The sequence below is a fragment of the Lissotriton vulgaris genome, chromosome 12 (assembly GCF_964263255.1).
Source record: "Lissotriton vulgaris chromosome 12, aLisVul1.2, whole genome shotgun sequence".
Taxonomy (NCBI): Eukaryota; Metazoa; Chordata; class Amphibia; order Caudata; family Salamandridae; genus Lissotriton; species Lissotriton vulgaris.
The window spans coordinates 402,636,744-402,653,934 of NC_141700.1; the positions used below are offsets into that span (position 1 = coordinate 402,636,744).

The following is a 17,191-nucleotide window of genomic DNA, read 5'->3' on the forward strand; positions in this document are numbered from 1 at the left end:
GTTTATACAGTGCGCCAAACACGGCACTCTGAAATAGTAACCGTCCCTCATGGCCTTAACTATATTGGAGCCATTGTCCGTGGAAACATAACCAACCTTGCGTTTTAGTGGGGACAGCCAGTTAAGGACCTTTGTGTTAAAGACATCCAAAATGTTTTCTGCTGTGTGACGTTTCTCCAAACCAAACATGGATAGTGTTGCATGTTTCCGAGCACCTTTAAAAACAATGTTAGTGTCAACACCTGAGTTTAGCTTTGCTTTAGCCCCTGAAAAAGAGACCCAGTGTGCAGTGATGCACATGTAATCAGCGCCTGCGCCACTGGTCCACATGTCTGTTGTCAGATGTATAGTGTGAACAGCACTCTTCTGCAAAGCTGCCCCAATCACCTTCAGAACATCTTCATGTAGTGCTGGAACCGCAACTCGTGCAAAATAGAACCGGCTAGGAACCTTCCATTTAGGGCAGAGCGCTGTCACTAATTCTAGAAAACCAACCCCTTCTACAAAAGAAAAAGGGAGAAGGTCCAGAGCTAGCATTTTAGCCAGCTTAGTGTTATACAGACGGGTCATTGGGTGGTTGCGTTCATATTGCGCTTCTGTAAACAACATCTTTTTAATGTTGCCCTGGACCAAGGATTTACGGGATGATGATGATCTCTTCGACTCAGTTACGCTCGCTGATGAACTTTTCCGCATTGATGTCTCACTCTCTCCCACACTCTTAGTGTGGCTCCCATGGGGTGTGCTGCTGACAGGGGAACTGGGTTTAAGTGAAGTGTTTGAATCGTCTTCTACCTCCTCGTCATCACCAGATGAAAAAACAACGTTTTCATTGCGTGCAATTGCGGCTTCCTTGATCGTGTGTAGGTGCGCAAACCATTGGACATCGTGCGTTCTCCTAAGATGACCTCTCTGGCCTCCGGTACCATAGTTGGAACCCAACTTACCACGACTAACTCGAAGCTTACAAATGCTACAAATGGCTATGTTTTCATTTTTTGGGCAAACACTAAAGAAGTCCCAAACTGGAGACTTGAAATGTCTTCGGGGGGCAGAGGAGGCGGCGATACTGGTGGTGGTGGTCCTGTTGCTAATGCCAGATGAAGTGGAGGATGTGGATTGCCGAACTTCAGTACGTTTTGCACAATCCCCACCACGAATTGAGGTCGAGGACGAGGTGGGTACCTTCTTGCGAGGAAGAAATATGGAAGCGGTAGGTTTTGGTGTACTACTTAACTCCAAATCTAATGATTCCATTTCCATTGCCTCCTCGCCGACATCATCATCACGCTCAGCAGCTTCTCGGGATAGGGTCAAAATGTCTCTTTGCTGCATGCCCGGTGGGGCTGCAGTGACCTTTGTGATGACTGGCTCGTCGTCATCGTGAGAGGCTTCATCACCAGCAGTATCTGTCACTTCTTGTTGAGCCTCATCACACTCCATAGGTTTGAGTTTTTGGACGACCTTCCTTTTACGCTTAGGTACCGGTGTCAGATCATGGTGTGCCTCACTGTCAGACCGCAGTTGTGGTTCCCAAGACAGATCACTTGCATCAGAAGGAGGTGGGCTTGAAGAAGATGTAGACACCCCCCTTGATCTTTTCCTTGCTAGGGATGTGGAAGACAATGAATGATCATCAGGAGGAGTGGCTTCCAATGATACCTCGGCTTCATTGTCGATTTCCAAATGTGCCCCTACTTCGGGAGGAACAACTATTGTGGGCACTTGTGAACCTCCATGCACCTTTGCTTGCGCATCTCCTTTTGCTGCCTCTCCTTCCACATGTACTTGGGCGTGTACTTGCACATGGTGTTGTTGTTGCGGCTGTGGTTGTTCAACACTTGTCAGATGAGTTACAACAACCTGTGTTGATTCAGGGACATTGCTGCTACTTTCTTGCGATGAGCCAACATCACTGGTCGATGGTGATTGGAGAAGTACACTGACTGCCTCTGAAGCACTCAAGGGCTTTGACTTAAGTTGGCGTGGTGGTGGAGGCACTGAACCCAATGGAGCAGGGGTGCTGCTCCCAGCTTGGTCCCCAGCAGATCCTGCTGCTGCAGGCGTACTTTTTTTTTTGCTCCCAAAAAAAGTGGCGGGTGGCACACCAGCCTCCTTGGTAACTTGCTTCTTCTGCTCCTTACTAGCAACTTTCTTGCTAGAGGAGCTACGGAGAACTTTCTTTGGGGGCGGGGCCATCTTCTTCAGAGCAGGTCAGACAGCAGGCCGCAGTTGCACGAATTGTAGAGTTGTCTGAGGCCAGACGTGACGTCGCGTGACGTTATGCTGCACACACACACCGCTGCAGGACTTCTTCCAGGCACTGGTGGTTCTCTTGAGTCTTGTGCACCTAAAAAAAATGGAAGACAGAGGAACATCAGTTCAGTTATAGAGCACCAAAAAATCGAAAAACACTGCAAAATCAGCACAATCCCAATCCATCCATGCCCTCCATAATGTTTAAATTCAAGACAACCCAGAGAAAGACTAGGCCCATGCAAGACTCACTACCCCTGGGCATAAATAAAGGTTGAAAAGTAGGCAAAATGGTTGGAGGCCTAACAACAAAGCCTGCATTTAAAATGGCCACTTGCCTGCCAGCACATGGCCAGTGCCTGTAGCTGCACTCAAAATGGCCACCAGCCACATGGCATGTCCCTCCCCATGAACACCCCCAAAAATCGAAAAACACTGCAAAATCAGCACAATCCCATTCCATCCATGGCCTCCATGATGTTTAAATTCAAGACAGCCCACAGAAAGACTAGGCCCATGCTAGACTCAAATACCCCTGGTGAAAAGGCCACAAGTACAGGCCCAAAAATCGAAAAACACTGCAAAATCAGCACAATCCCATTCAATCCATGGCCTCCATGATGTTTAAATTCAAGACAACCCACAGAAATACTAGGCCCATGCAAGACTCACTACCCCTGGGCATAAATAAAGGTTGAAAAGTAGGCAAAATGGTTGGAGGCCTAACAACAAAGCCTGCATTCAAAATGGCCACTTGCCTGCCAGCACATGGCCAGTGCCTGTAGCTGCACTCAAAATGGCCACCAGCCACATGGCATGTCCCTCCCCATGAACACCCCCAAAAATCGAAAAACACTGCAAAATCAGCACAATCCCATTCAATCCATGGCCTCCATGATGTTTAAATTCAAGACAACCCACAGAAAGACTAGGCCCATGCAAGACTCACTACCCCTGGGCATAAATAAAGGTTGAAAAGTAGGCAAAATGGTTGGAGGCCTAACAACAAAGCCTGCATTCAAAATGGCCACTTGCCTGCCAGCACATGGCCAGTGCCTGTAGCTGCACTCAAAATGGCCACCAGCCACATGGCATGTCCCTCCCCATGAACACCCCCAAAAATCGAAAAACACTGCAAAATCAGCACAATCCCATTCCATCCATGGCCTCCATGATGTTTAAATTCAAGACAGCCCACAGAAAGACTAGGCCCATGCTAGACTCAAATACCCCTGGTGAAAAGGCCACAAGTACAGGCCCAAAAAACGAAAATCACTGAAAAATCTGCACAATCCCATTCCATCCATGGCCTCCATGATGTTTAAATTCAAGACAACCCACAGAAATACTAGGCCCATGCAAGACTCACTACCCCTGGGCATAAATAAAGGTTGAAAAATAGGCAAAATGGTTGGAGGCCTAACAACAAAGCCTGCATTCAAAATGGCCACTTGCCTGCCAGCACATGGCCAGTGCCTGTAGCTGCACTCAAAATGGCCACCAGCCACATGGCATGTCCCTCCCCATGAACACCCCCAAAAATCGAAAAACACTGCAAAATCAGCACAATCCCATTCCATCCATGGCCTCCATGATGTTTAAATTCAAGACAGCCCACAGAAAGACTAGGCCCATGCTAGACTCAAATACCCCTGGTGAAAAGGCCACAAGTACAGGCCCAAAAAACGAAAATCACTGAAAAATCTGCACAATCCCATTCCATCCATGCCCTCCATGATGTTTAAATTCAAGACAGCCCACAGAAAGACTAGGCCCATGCACCACTCACTACCTCTGGTCAAGGCCCCAACAACAGGTCAAAAATCGAAAAACACAAAATTTTACAAAAAAAAAAATCGAAAAACACAGAAAAATCAGCACAATCCCAATTCATCTATGGCCTCCATGATGTTTAAGTTCAAGACAACCCACAGAAAGAATCAGTCCACCCACCACTGAGTACCCCTGGGCAAAAGGCCCCAAAACAGCCCAAAAATCGAAAATCCCAAAATTTTAGTTGCAGCAACTGTAATGCCCCAAACAAACTTACTTGTAAAATTTCTAATCCAACAGTGATCCAAAGAAAGTCAAAAAGGCCTCAAATCCAAAGATCCAGCAGCATCCACAAAAAGTAATCCTTCCAGGTCCACATCCAAATGAAAAGTGACCAGGAGATGGACAAAGCACTGGGAGGAGCCTGCTGAACAGGAACAGGAAGTTGAAGACTATGGGGCACTTCCTTCCTCCCACCCCCCTGCCCCCCTCCCCAAAATGGACTCCTCGCTAAAAAAGTGCAGGCAAATGTCACACTAAGGAGTTATTCACATAAAAATCATCATTTCTAGAAGGTTTATGCTGCTTGCTCGTGGATTTCTTGTGCAGAATTGCAAATTTATATTTTTGCTCGCCGCATCTCAAATCTCGCAATTGCGAAGTACCGCGAGACGTGATCTCGCCGTACTCGCGTTGACAAACTATCGCTGGCAAGCCACGATGACGTAATCGCGCTCGCCAATTCCCGCGGGATCACACAGCAAGATCCAAAATGGCGCAGCACTCGCAAACTATCGAAAAAAACAACTCGGCAAACGATGATAAACGCCGCGCGCCGCAAAAATTGTATCACCAACGCCGCGCGCCGCCAAAAAAATCCGCTGCGTGCGAATTTGCGGATTTTGCGGGAAATCCGCAAATCTCGCGGATTGCGGATTTCCCGAAAATCCGCAAAATCCGCGAGCGTAACGGATTTTCCGCCCATGCTTACTTAGTTGTGCATCTCATTAGGCACGTCCCTTTGGTACCTGCAGCTCGTGTTTCCCGATACCACCCCTTTTACACCCTTTTCGTTCTGCTCACTGTTTCTGCCTTCCTCTGCACCTGTTTCCGTCTCTTCCTTGATTCGTTTACTACTGATTGGAATGTACTAATGGTGGGAAAAGGTGCTTTTACAGTTGGGAACTACTAAACGCCACTGTACTTATGTTCCGGGCCCTGAATACATGAAAGCAATCCCTTATGGTCTTTACGATGGGAACCAAGTTGTAAACCTTTGTGTACTGTGTTATCCTATGCATGAAAACTGTATAAAAGGAGCGATCCACAGATACAATTTGAATCAGGCTCCACGAACCTACACTTGTTGTACTTCTTGTGACTTCTGTTTTCCCTGCAGTAATAAACCTCTAATCTTTGACGCCGAAGGAAGTGTCCCGTGTCTCTGTCATTTGTACGCCGGAACAGGTTACCCACGAAGGTTTTAGGTGTTATCCCTGGCACCGCTGGGTCTTAGAAAAACCCAGTCCTTCAGTGGCACAACCAGTGCTACAAGCCCACCAGTAGCATTTGACTTACAAGCCCTGGGCACACATGGTGCACTGTACCTGGGTCTGACAAGTAAATCAAACAACCCAATCATGGAGTCACTAATCAATACATCAATTTAACATAGGGAGCACTTTCACTGTGGCACTGAATAGCAGTGGCACAGTGCCCAAAGCATATAACCAGCAAAACATATAATAAACAAAGGAGGCCATCAGTAAAAAATGAAAGGGAGACTCACGCCAATGACACCAGGTTTAACACCACTCATTAGGGAAGAGCTTGTGTTATACTGCTTATACTTTCTCTGTACAAACCGTGCGTTTGTTGGACATCATAAACTTCAAAACTGTGCGAGACAGATTCTGAGCACACCATCAAGATATGTTGGCCTTAGTCCCTTTAGCTCTCAGTGCACCATCTGTACCCCAAACCTGAAGGTAACAAACAGGTTGTGGAGCCTCAGAACATGACAACTCTGACTCCCCAAGAACATCAAGGTAACAATTCTAGAAACCTTTTTGTCTTATTACACATGCTTACTCAATATGGTACTCAAGAAATACACAATATGCAGTTTCAATATTTATTGAAGTATTGTAATTCTTGAGTAAAATGTGTGTGCTGCAACAATCAATAGAAGGAAACAGAATAATAAGATCAGCATTATGATAATGGAGAAGAAGAGAAACAGTTCAAACATTTTGCTGTCACAGAGAATATATGCTTACGTATTCAGACTACAATATATAGTACTCCTACCTAACCCTACCTAACCTAGTGTGCCTAGGGTAGGTGATTCTTCCAAATCCCAGCGGGGTGATATAACTCCCCTGTTACTTTGGATAAGTGCCATCAGGATGCCCATCTTAGAGGAGAATTAGATTAGGCAGCATCCCTTACATGAGGTAAACAGGAACTAGTTGGGCTGGAATTTGTCATGGGGGGACCTATCAGTACCAGCAACATGCTCCTCTGTCTAAATAAGGGAGTGATGTCATTTATATAATAAACATCATCCATGTTGTCATGCCGAAGCCCCAGTCAGGCTGCTATTGTTTATTTTATTGTGATAGCTCTGTTGCCAACTGAATAATAACAAACAATAACATTTTGCACAGTAAACTTAGCCCTTGTACAGAATGTTCAAGGTATTTGATAATATGCCTACTAAGTGGAAATGTAAGCAAAGCTAGTTCAGAGAAAAATGTTCTGCACAGGCATGGAAGGAAATGTGTGTCAAATATCTTCATGTTTAAGAAAGGAAGGCAACTTAAAAACATGATCATGTAAAATGGTGCTGTTTCTACCTGTGCTGAAAATGTGACCACATGACACCAGGAGTCACCCCCACCCACAATCTGGCGTCAGGCATATATGTGGTATCCCCAGTGCCATACTGAGAATAGGACTGGACCTGAGGAAGATCAGAAAAGGACTGAATATGCTGTCTAAAATCTGAGAGGGCCCTGAAGGACTAGTCCTGCTCTCTCTTGTACGCAGGTGCGCAAGTGAACCTAAAGGGACAAAAGGCTGACCTAATATTCACACTATAGGAATACAACAAGCTACAAGAGGTCTTTCCTGAATACTCCCAGCTGACAAGTTCCATCTGGACATGGCTTGGACCTGGTTTTTAGAAGTGTGTTAGCTCCTATGACTTCTGGATGACTAAGACAAACCTGCCAAGCTAATCTGATCAGGGTGCATCAGGGTGCATTGCAGCTGGGCTGAAAACTCTGTTTTTGCCCACTCATAGTTTTTTTGCGAGGGCAAATTCTCTAAAGCTGCAATTTGTGGCACCAGTAACTGGCCCTGTGGAACACTTTTCAGATACAGCCTGCAGCCTTGTCCCACTGGAAGAACCCGAGCTAGAAAAAAACTGACACAAACAACCCATGAAAGACACTAAAATAATTACAGAAGAAATGTTTCTCCTACAGAATGTCCTATATTATTCCTCAGATCTTTCTTAACTTGAAACATGGTTGGGGTGGTCCTGATGGATAAAGGGTGTATTGTTCCGTATTCCAGAAGCACAGATGGAGAAGGTCTGTTGCCTTGTTTTGTGTTTTTTATTCACACTTTGTCGCCTCCAATTTGATTGTATATTGGTTTCTGGTGCAACAAGAGCCACTGAGGAATGTGAGGTATCTTTACAGTTGAAGTTCTGAAAGAAATGTAAAACTTGATAGTTTCAAAGTACTTCTTTTCCTGGTCTCCATTTTCACATCTTGAGCATAAATAATTGATGAATGTCTTAATAAAGAACTCAACTTTGTAATGAGAAACAAACACTTCGCCTCCCAAACTACAATTCCTATAATAGTAAACTGTGCTAACTTCCAGAAAAAAAGAGGTACGTTTATAGATTTGTTGTTTTAATCATCACCTTGTATGTTTTCTAAAGACATCATCATCAATGCCAAAGGTGGAAGAAAATGTTCAGCTTCAGATCTACTTCAATGTCCAGCTTCCAGAATCTTTATTCAAGGAGAGGCAGGAATATAAAAAGTACAGTCTTGAGTAGAAGAAAACATACAGCATGTTTTAGTTTTCAAATGTGCCTTATATGTGCTGTCATTGCTAGACCTGTCTGCTAGACCTGTCTTCCCCAAACCTTTTGCCTAGTTACCTCCATTTTTTGCGATGAAATTCATTTCTGTTGGCCTTAGGACTCTGTGCTTGTTACCACTGCTATATTGAAAACAACAAGTGGCCCCAATTCAGTCAGCAGGGGACCTCGGGGAACATATTTATTCAAACAACAGTGGTCCCGTACATATTCGAATTTAGAACCAATAAATATAGACAGAATCAAATCTATATTTAGAATGACATGTCCAGCCGGACAGAGGTCATTCAAGTTTTACTCAATAAACAATGTTTCTGAATAACATAAAGTTACCTTCCACAAGAGCCCTGTGTGGTACACAAGCCTGTGCCCAACACTAGCGGGGTGTTTACAGTTGGTGGAAAGTTAGACAGGTTTTTAAGACCGGTTTTTAAGGCAAACAAGCGTTGTTCTGTTCAAATGTTAGTTACACAGAAAATGTCAAACAGCACCATTACATCAATTTAGCAATCAAAAATGTGTATAAGGTCCTTAAGCAAGTCGACGGCGTTTCGGTCCCCCTAAGCAGGTATGGGGACCATCATCAGGCTGGCGCCAGTGAAGAATTCCAAGACCGTCCATATCGGCTTACCCTGGCGTCGCCCGGTTACGATTGAGTAACGCGGCAACCCACATTCTATTCTTATGTCACCTCGGCATTTTTGAGGTTTAGCGATAAAAGGCAATTTATGTTTTGTCCTGATGATGGTCCCCATAACTGCTTACCGAATCCTGAAATGAGAAAAACACTAATTTGAGTGCTCCCTACATTAAGGATTTGGTAATTTACCGAATCAGTATTTTAAGAATTTGCTGGCAGATGCATCAACGGAAATACCTCCCGGAAAAACAGCGAATCGGTAAAACAGGCCGATACCGAACGCAAAACCAGAAAATGCTATGCATCAAACAATGAATCGCAAAAAAATAAAGAATCGCTAATAACCCCCTGCGGTAAAATACCGAATCGCAAAACAGACAATCGGAATTACCGACCCCCAAAGCGGCCATCGGTAATACCGAATCGGTAATAAAGAATCGCAATGGTATGCATGAAAAGTCGCCAATACCAAAAAACCCAAAAATCGCTATTTAGCATGAGCAAATTAAGGGGAATCACAATCAGGAGGTAAAGTAAACAGAAGGACAGAAAAAAAAATTACAACCCCCAACAGCAGGTGCACAATCAGTAACCCTTCAAAAAAGCCCTGGGAAACCCCACATGTCTTCCAAAATGGCTGCCCTGTACGTGCTTGCTAGGAGGAGGAGGATCAACGCCCAGGCCCAGCGCAGGAGGATGATCCAGGACAGGATCATCAGAGTGCGCATCACTTTGCTGGGGCAGACCGAGGAACAGGTCTACAACAAGTATAGACTGAACCGTGCCATGATAATGCGCCTAATAGCAGTCCTGGAACCATTACTGCAGCACGAGACCGGTAGGACCAACGCCATACCAGCCCATGTGCAGGTCCTATGCTGCCTGCACCTGCTTGCGTCTGGAAGCTTCCAGGGGGTAATAGCTGAGACTGGAGGCGTGTCGCAAAGCGCTTTATCATGCTTCTTCCACCGGTTCCTAGAGGCCATGCTGACATTAATTCATCGCCACATCACCTTCCCCACAACCCCCCAGCAGCTGACCCGCACCAAACGGGAATTCTACCAGGTGGCACAATTCCCCCATGTCATAGGGTGTGTTGACTGCACGCATGTCCCCATCTGTCCTCCATCAGCCACCGAATACATTTTCCGCAACCGGACGTCATATCACTCTATAAATGTGCAGGTGGTGTGCAATGCCAAGTGCATCATTACGGACATTGTAGCCCAATTCCCCGGGAGCACACACGACGCTTACATATTCCGTCACTGTGGCCTCCACAGGCGCCTGATCAACGGTGAATTCGGAGAGGGACACCTACTAGGTACATATTGATGCATCATCGTACTCTCCACCCACTCCATCCCCACATGTATATTTTCAATCATGCTGATGACCATTATCTCCCCATCCTGCAGGTGACAGCGCATACGCATTGCGTGAATATCTACTCACTCCCTACCTGAACCCAGCGACACCACAAGAGCAGCGCTACAACAGAGCACACATCAGCACAAGGAATGTGGTTGAGCGTACATTCGGCATCCTCAAGAGCCGCTTCCGTATACTGCACAAGACTGGAGGTGCCTTGCAGTACGACCCAGTGACCTGCTGCCAGATCATTGCTGTGTGTGCCATCCTGCACAACATCGCCACACGCAGGGGGATACCCATAGAGGTGGACGGAGAGGATGAACTACGTGCACAGCAACCACCCCCCCAACACCGACAGGCGCATGTGCCCAACACAGCTGAAGGGCAACGGAGGCAGACATACATAACACGGAATCATTTCTGAGACAGGTAGGAGAGAGACTTGACAAAAGGTCTCGATTTGCAAGGGTTTAATGGGCATGGACACCTGAGTGGTGCAGAGAAACAAAACAAAAACATGCTGCTGCTGCAGTTAAAGTCAAACTTAAATTGTCCATCCTCAGAACGGGTGATGCGTGCGGCACTTAAGTCTGGCCATGGTTACGTCACCAAGGACAGTGTAACTTTGTCACATGTTCACTTGCGTTTGCCGCGTACCCCCAGTCTCTTGTCCTGTGACTCCTTGGCTTCTACTCGATGGGAGTCTGTGGCAGTTGCATTCCGGCCACTGTGCCTCATCCTGCTGGTGTCCGATAGGGAGACGCTGCTGACACTGGAGGCTGCCTCACTCCCCTCTTCCGCCCCCAGTATGCTGACACTGGCTGACCCAGGCTGCAGTTGCTCCACTGCGGTGGTCACCCTCTCAAGGGCCTTTGCCACATCCCCACAGTAATGACCTAGGTCCACTTGCAGGGACACGGACCTGCGTGACAGCACAGCTGTGCTGTTGCAGAGCTTATTGATGGCCTTGTTGGTTGAAGTCACTGCCAGCATGATCTGCCTGTGACGCCGCCGCTCACTCTGTTGGCCTGCCACTACGGCACGTGTGAGTTCTTGCAGGCACAGCTTAATGTCATTGTTGCGGGCAGCTACGGCAGTGGTGTGCTCACGCATAGCGTCTGTCATGTTGCTATGTTTGTTGCATAGCTTGGTCATGGAGAGTTTCATGGCACCCATGTGTCTCCCCTGCAGGCGCTGGACACGCAGCATCCGGATCTCCACAACTCCGTACCCTCCGGACAGATCGACTGGTCTTGCAGCACCACGAGCCGGGGTCACAGCCCTCTGCCTGATGCGCTGTCGTGATGATGTTTGGCTGGTTGGAGTGACAACAGCCTGGCGTGGAACATTTGGGGGTGCTGAACTGTGATCAGATTCCATCAGGGGCAGGGAGGGAACATCAGCTCTGCGGCTCTGCGGAGTGGCCCGCACTGGTGGTGGTTGTGGTGGTGGTGGTGTCTTGGACCGCGAGGTTGGTGCTGGTGGTGTCTTGGACCACGAGGTTGGTGCTGGTGGTGGTGGTGGTGCCTTGGACTGCAGGGATGGTGGAGGTGTCGACCGCCGTTGTGGTGAAGGGGAGGACATGGCTTCAGCTCCATGTGAGCACTCGGCTTCTGACAACACTGGCGTCTCAGAGATGACGAGGCGGGCACTGTCGTCTGAATCGTAGGGGGATGCATCTGTGTGTGAAACAGTGCATAGTTATAATCATGGTATAGTATGTGGAAATAGCAGTGGCATCTCACAATAAATAACATTTTCAGTCTGACAATTGGCCCTTAGCTGCTGTATTCATTTCTGTGCTCTGGCATGCACCCATTCATGTATGTACTACAACTCCCATGGTGCAACACATTGGTGAGGGTATGTGTTTAGGGCAACACTACATGGGCACTGGGTCTGGCATGGGGGATTGGGCAGGGACTTAGTACACGCTGCATTGTCACGCTGCCATGCTTCTTACCTTGTCCTCCTTCCGCAGCACCAGAGGTGTCCAGACGTGTGACCCCCACAACAGCTTCCCGTTCTATGGTGGACTCCACTAGATCCTCCAGGACAGTGTTTGGCGTCACGTTGGATGTGCCCCCTCCTTTGCCATCAGCATCCTTGACCCTCTGCGCAATCTTCTCCTTGGCCCTCTTCCTTAGGTCGTACCACCGTTTTTTTAGGTCGTCGATGCTGCGGTGGGTGACTCCGCAGGCATTTACCTTGTCCTTGATGCGCAGCCACATCTTGCGTTTTTCTGCCTCTGGCACCTTCAGGGACAATTTGCCAAACAGTCTGTCATTATTGCTGGTCACACACTCGATGAGGATTTCCAGCTCCTTATCAGAAAACTTCCTTTTGCGCTTTCGGTGTGTGTCCTTTCCCTGCTGGGGGGCCTCCTTCTCCATCTTCTCCTGCTTGCCTTGTCCTGCTTGCTACAGGTTCAGTCTTGGTCCTCAGCTCCTGTGCTCTGCCTCCTCCTCAGTGCAACTCCGAACACAGAATGCAGCGTGGCGGTCCTACTTCCTGGTTGTGATGTCATCAGCCCGCATCCGAAGCGTCGCGTAATTTGCCCGTTTTCGCTATTACCGAAATCGCTAATACCGGATTCAGTAATACCGAATCGGTATTAGCTAACTCAGTATTTGCTACTCGTGCGGGTGTACTTTCGCTATTTAATAGCGATTTTTTCCGATTCGGTAATTTTTACCGATTTGTTTGATGCATCGCGGTTTGCATGTCCTCAATAGCGAATCGGTATTTTTCGCTATTACCGACGTGTATTACCGAATGTTGATGCATATGCTGGTTGGTAATTTACCGATTCCTTAAATTACTGATTCGGTAAATTACAGAGTCCTTCAATTTGGCCTCCTACATCTGAAAAGCCTAATACCGGTCGGTAACGGCCGAAAATCAGTCATTTCGGCTGTTACCAACCGGTATTATGCTACCTACATCTGGCCCTTTGTGTCTTATTACATTTATTAAGGGATAACTTTTTATTGGGACCAAGTAACCAGTTCATGTCTGTATCTATAAAATTGTAACGAAAAATTATTTTTATTGGTATAGTCAGATTTTTTTTTATAATTTAAAAAATTACACTTTTGGAAAATCTGAATTTCCTTCCCTTAACCTGTTTGTGCCTGCAGCCTGTCTTTTGTCAAATGACTGGCTATAGCTGAATTCCTCTCACAGTCACACAATAGAGGGATTAGGTGTGCCTGAATGGGCCATCTGCTGCAAGATGGGGGTGGGATGGGGCTGAGCACACCCCTACATGCAACTGAATAGGGTGCACTCTGCCTTCACATATAGGAACAATCCCCTGTACATTGTCACTGCAGCCAACTTGGAGCCAGGACAGGGGAGGCAGGAAATTCCATGCACTTTAAAGAACCTTTGTAGAAGCTTCTCCTATCTTCCAGGGGAGGGTTACCAGGCCATAAAAATAGCACTTACAGACCCACTTTTCAGTACATGCCTGGGCCTTCAGAAGGACTCTTGGAGGACATCCTGCTGCTCTGACCTGCTCTGCAATCTGCAAGACTGCTTTGCTGTACCTGGAAAGACTGCTTTGCTGCCTGGAGCCTGCTTTGAATCTTCAGAGTCAACCTGTCTTGCCTCTTCATTTGAACCCAGACCTACAGGAGGGACTCAAATGGCTAGTTTGCTGATGTCTTGTTCAGTGCAATAGGGCTGCAAATTCTCCCACCATCTTAAACCTGCACCCGGACCCAGCCTGAGTACATAGTGAACCTAAAGTGGTGTCCTACTAGTCTTCGACCCTTGATTGTGGTGCTACTGGTGCCCTGATTGCCAAACCCTAAAACTGAGGTCCTAAAAATGTTGGGGCATAAACTGCCCTGAGCTCCAATTCAAGATTGGGCAAACCTGCTGCTATGTACTTCTCTGCAGCAGCAAATCCTGTGCAGCAGAACTTCAAATGGGTATCTCAGCCCCCAGAACTGTCTTCGGCTACAGCTTGCTGCCTTGTCTCACTTGAGATTTTTACCCTCCAAAAAAAAAAAAGTCTGAGTGAGGAAAGCTTCAATGCGGCTTCGACCCAAGGCTTCCTGACTACAATGCTTCCTTTGCAAATACCTCCTGCAGCCTTTCTCCTCCTGAATTTTACCTTCTCTGAAATATTTTCTTGAAATTTCTTTTAAGTCCAAAGGTAAGCGCTGGCCAGAACCCAAACCACATCTTGTATCGAATGCATTCTCCATCGTGGATGGTCATATTTTTTTATTTTGTCTCGGTCTCGCATGTGTAGTAGTTAATGGTTGGTGCTTTGATCTTGTATGCACTAGTTTTTACAAAAAAAGTTTAAAAACTCATAGCTCTGGTTGTATTTTACTAGTTGCTAGTATAGTGACTTTTGTGGTTCACCCTGAAAGTGGCTGTTATTTGGCCAGGGCTCACAACTCAGTCAACCAACAGTCCAGTTTCTCACAGTCTGTGAATATTCCTAATGGTTATTCTTCATTGTTTCAATATTGTTTCAAGTATTATTGCTTTAACATATATCCTTTTGCTATCAAAGGTAGTTTGCATCAACATCGTTAATTCTGCTAAATATAATACAATACTGGGCGAATTCTCACATTTACTTATGACCACATTTTACTAATGTCCCCCTTGGCTGTCATTCATTTCCACAACAGTTTCTTAGGGTTTGACTGGGTGTTGTTAAACAGATGCTGGTTAAAATATCTCCTTTAGTGTTTGGAAATGAATGTTGCACATTATTTTGCCATTGAACAGTCATATTGCTCTTGATCATATGCAACTTTGCTTGATATTTGTCAATGAATATTCTGCATATCTGCGATCAACTCCAAAAACTCTGACTTGCTCTTCCAATATTTCAGGAAAAATATCACAGCACTGCCTGTGTGTTAGTTTGATCCATAGAAATATATCCACCAGAAAAATAAATTAGGAAATCAACAAAATGTAAATGAAAATCCCATTTTCCTAGATAAAAAACAGAAACCTTTAACACAGTTGTCACAATATCTATGATCTGTCCTCTAATTAATTATATTTATTAGGCCTTATAGTACCATCAAAAATACACTGACCAGGCTAGATCAGCAATTCAGCCTATTACTTTATCTGATCCTTTCCAATCCCCCCCCGGAGCTCCAAGATCCAGCTGGTGATCTCCATAACCACTTTCATCTGATCAGAAGGCTCTCAAATCAGAGGCATTGGTGGTTAGTTATGATACAATAAAATAAAGTCTTTCATACCATGTGGAAGTTTCTTCATTATTTTCTTTTCAAAATGTGTTCACCAAAAACGGAGATGTACATGGCTTGGTGATATCCTTTATTAACCTTTTATAATTTCTCGTTCGAGAACTTGCTGTCATGTGCTTTAATTCCATTTCCAATCTGCAACATATAATGTTTTAGGAGCAAATTACATTTTCTATTGATACTGTGTATTCACCATAAAGAAACACAAGTTCAATTTATCTCAAATTGTGAAAAATAGTCCTAACATTTTGGTTATTAACGCTACCACCTCTATACATCATGTCATACCATACATTAAATAATGATGATCAGCATAACAAATGTCCTACTCCACATCGTTCACCTCAGTCTCTCGGGTAAAATGATACCTTACTTGTGTGGGTGGGGCAAGGGCGTGTGACTGGGAAGAGCCCAAAACATAGGGAATAAGGGTATAGCACCAATAATTATCTGTGCTGCATGTTGTTAAGAATACATTTTTAGCCAATTCTGCATTAGACACCCATACAAGTGAGGTATCATTTTACTCGAGACACTAAGGAGAACGCTGTGGGATAGGACATTTGTGCGGTAAATTTTCTTTTTCAGCTAAATTTGAGGTTTGCAGGGGATTCTGGGTAGGGAAACAATTGGGGGATCATGCAAGCCATACCTCATTGGACTCCCCAGGGTGTCTAGTTTTCAGAAATGTGTTGGTTTGGTAGGTTTCCCTAGATGGCGGCGAGCCCAGGGCCAAAACCTTGCAAATCCAGGTTGTTTTGTGATAGTTAATTTTGAACCTGGTGAGAGCCAGACAAGTCACCCCATCCTGGATTTTCCTGGGTGTCTAGTTAGAAAAAATGTATAGGTTTGCTAGGTTTCCCTAGGTGCCGGTAGAGCTAGGGTTCAAAATCTACAGCAAGGTACTTTGCAAAAAAAGGGTCTGTTTTCAATGTGAAAATGTGTTGTATCCCCTTTGCGTTTTGGGCCGTTTCCTGTCACGGGCACTATACCTACCCCCATTAGTGAGGTATCATTTTTCTCTGAAGACTTTGGGAAACATGGGGTGGGTAGTATTTTGTGGATCCACACAGCTTCCAGAACTTCCCACCACAGAAATGTGAGGAAAATTTGTTTTTGTTAGAAATATTTAGGTTTGCGAGGGATTCTGGATAACAGAACCTGGTGAGAGCCAATGGAATGGATTTCCCTGGGTGTCTAGTTTTCAAAAAAGGGTCCCTTTTCACTGTGAAAATGTGATGTGTCCATGTTACGTTTGAGCCATTTCCTGTTGCGGGCACTAGGCCTACCCACACAAGTGAGGTACCATTTTTCTCTGAAGACATTTGGGAACACCGATTGGGTAGAATTTTGTAGATCTACGCAGATTCCAGAACTTTCCGCAACAGAAATGTGAAGAAAATGATTTTTTTAGTGACACATTTTTAGGTTTGCAAGTGATTCTGGATAACAGAACCTGGTGAGAGCCAGTCAAGTCACCCCATAATAGATTTCCCTTGGTGTCTAGTATTTAAAAATGTATAGGTTTGCTAGGTTTCCCTGGGTGCAGGCAGAGTTAGGGCTCAAAATCTACAGCTAGGCACTTGCAATAAAAGGGTCAGTTTACACTGTGAAAATGTGTTTTTTCCACGTTGGGGTTTGGGCCGTTTGCTGTCGCAGGCACTAGGCCTACCCTCATAAGTGAGGTACCATTTTTCTCGGGAGACTTTGGGAAACGCGGGGTGGGTAGAATGTAGTGAATCCATGCAGATTCCAGAACTTTCCACCACA

General features: G+C 45.7%; 1 long non-coding RNA gene across 1 annotated transcript in view; it reads right to left on the reverse strand.

Annotated features, from left to right (window-relative positions):
• Positions 1-6,246: 6,246 nt before the first annotated feature.
• LOC147674100 (uncharacterized) overlaps positions 6,247-17,191 on the reverse strand; it is a 42,991-nt gene continuing 32,046 nt past the window's right edge. The window contains exons 2-3 of the long non-coding RNA XR_015302549.1: positions 15,413-15,556; positions 6,247-7,747 (exon numbers count right to left, since the gene is read on the reverse strand). This is a non-coding gene — a long non-coding RNA (uncharacterized LOC147674100). The remainder of the gene's footprint in view (positions 7,748-15,412; positions 15,557-17,191) is intronic.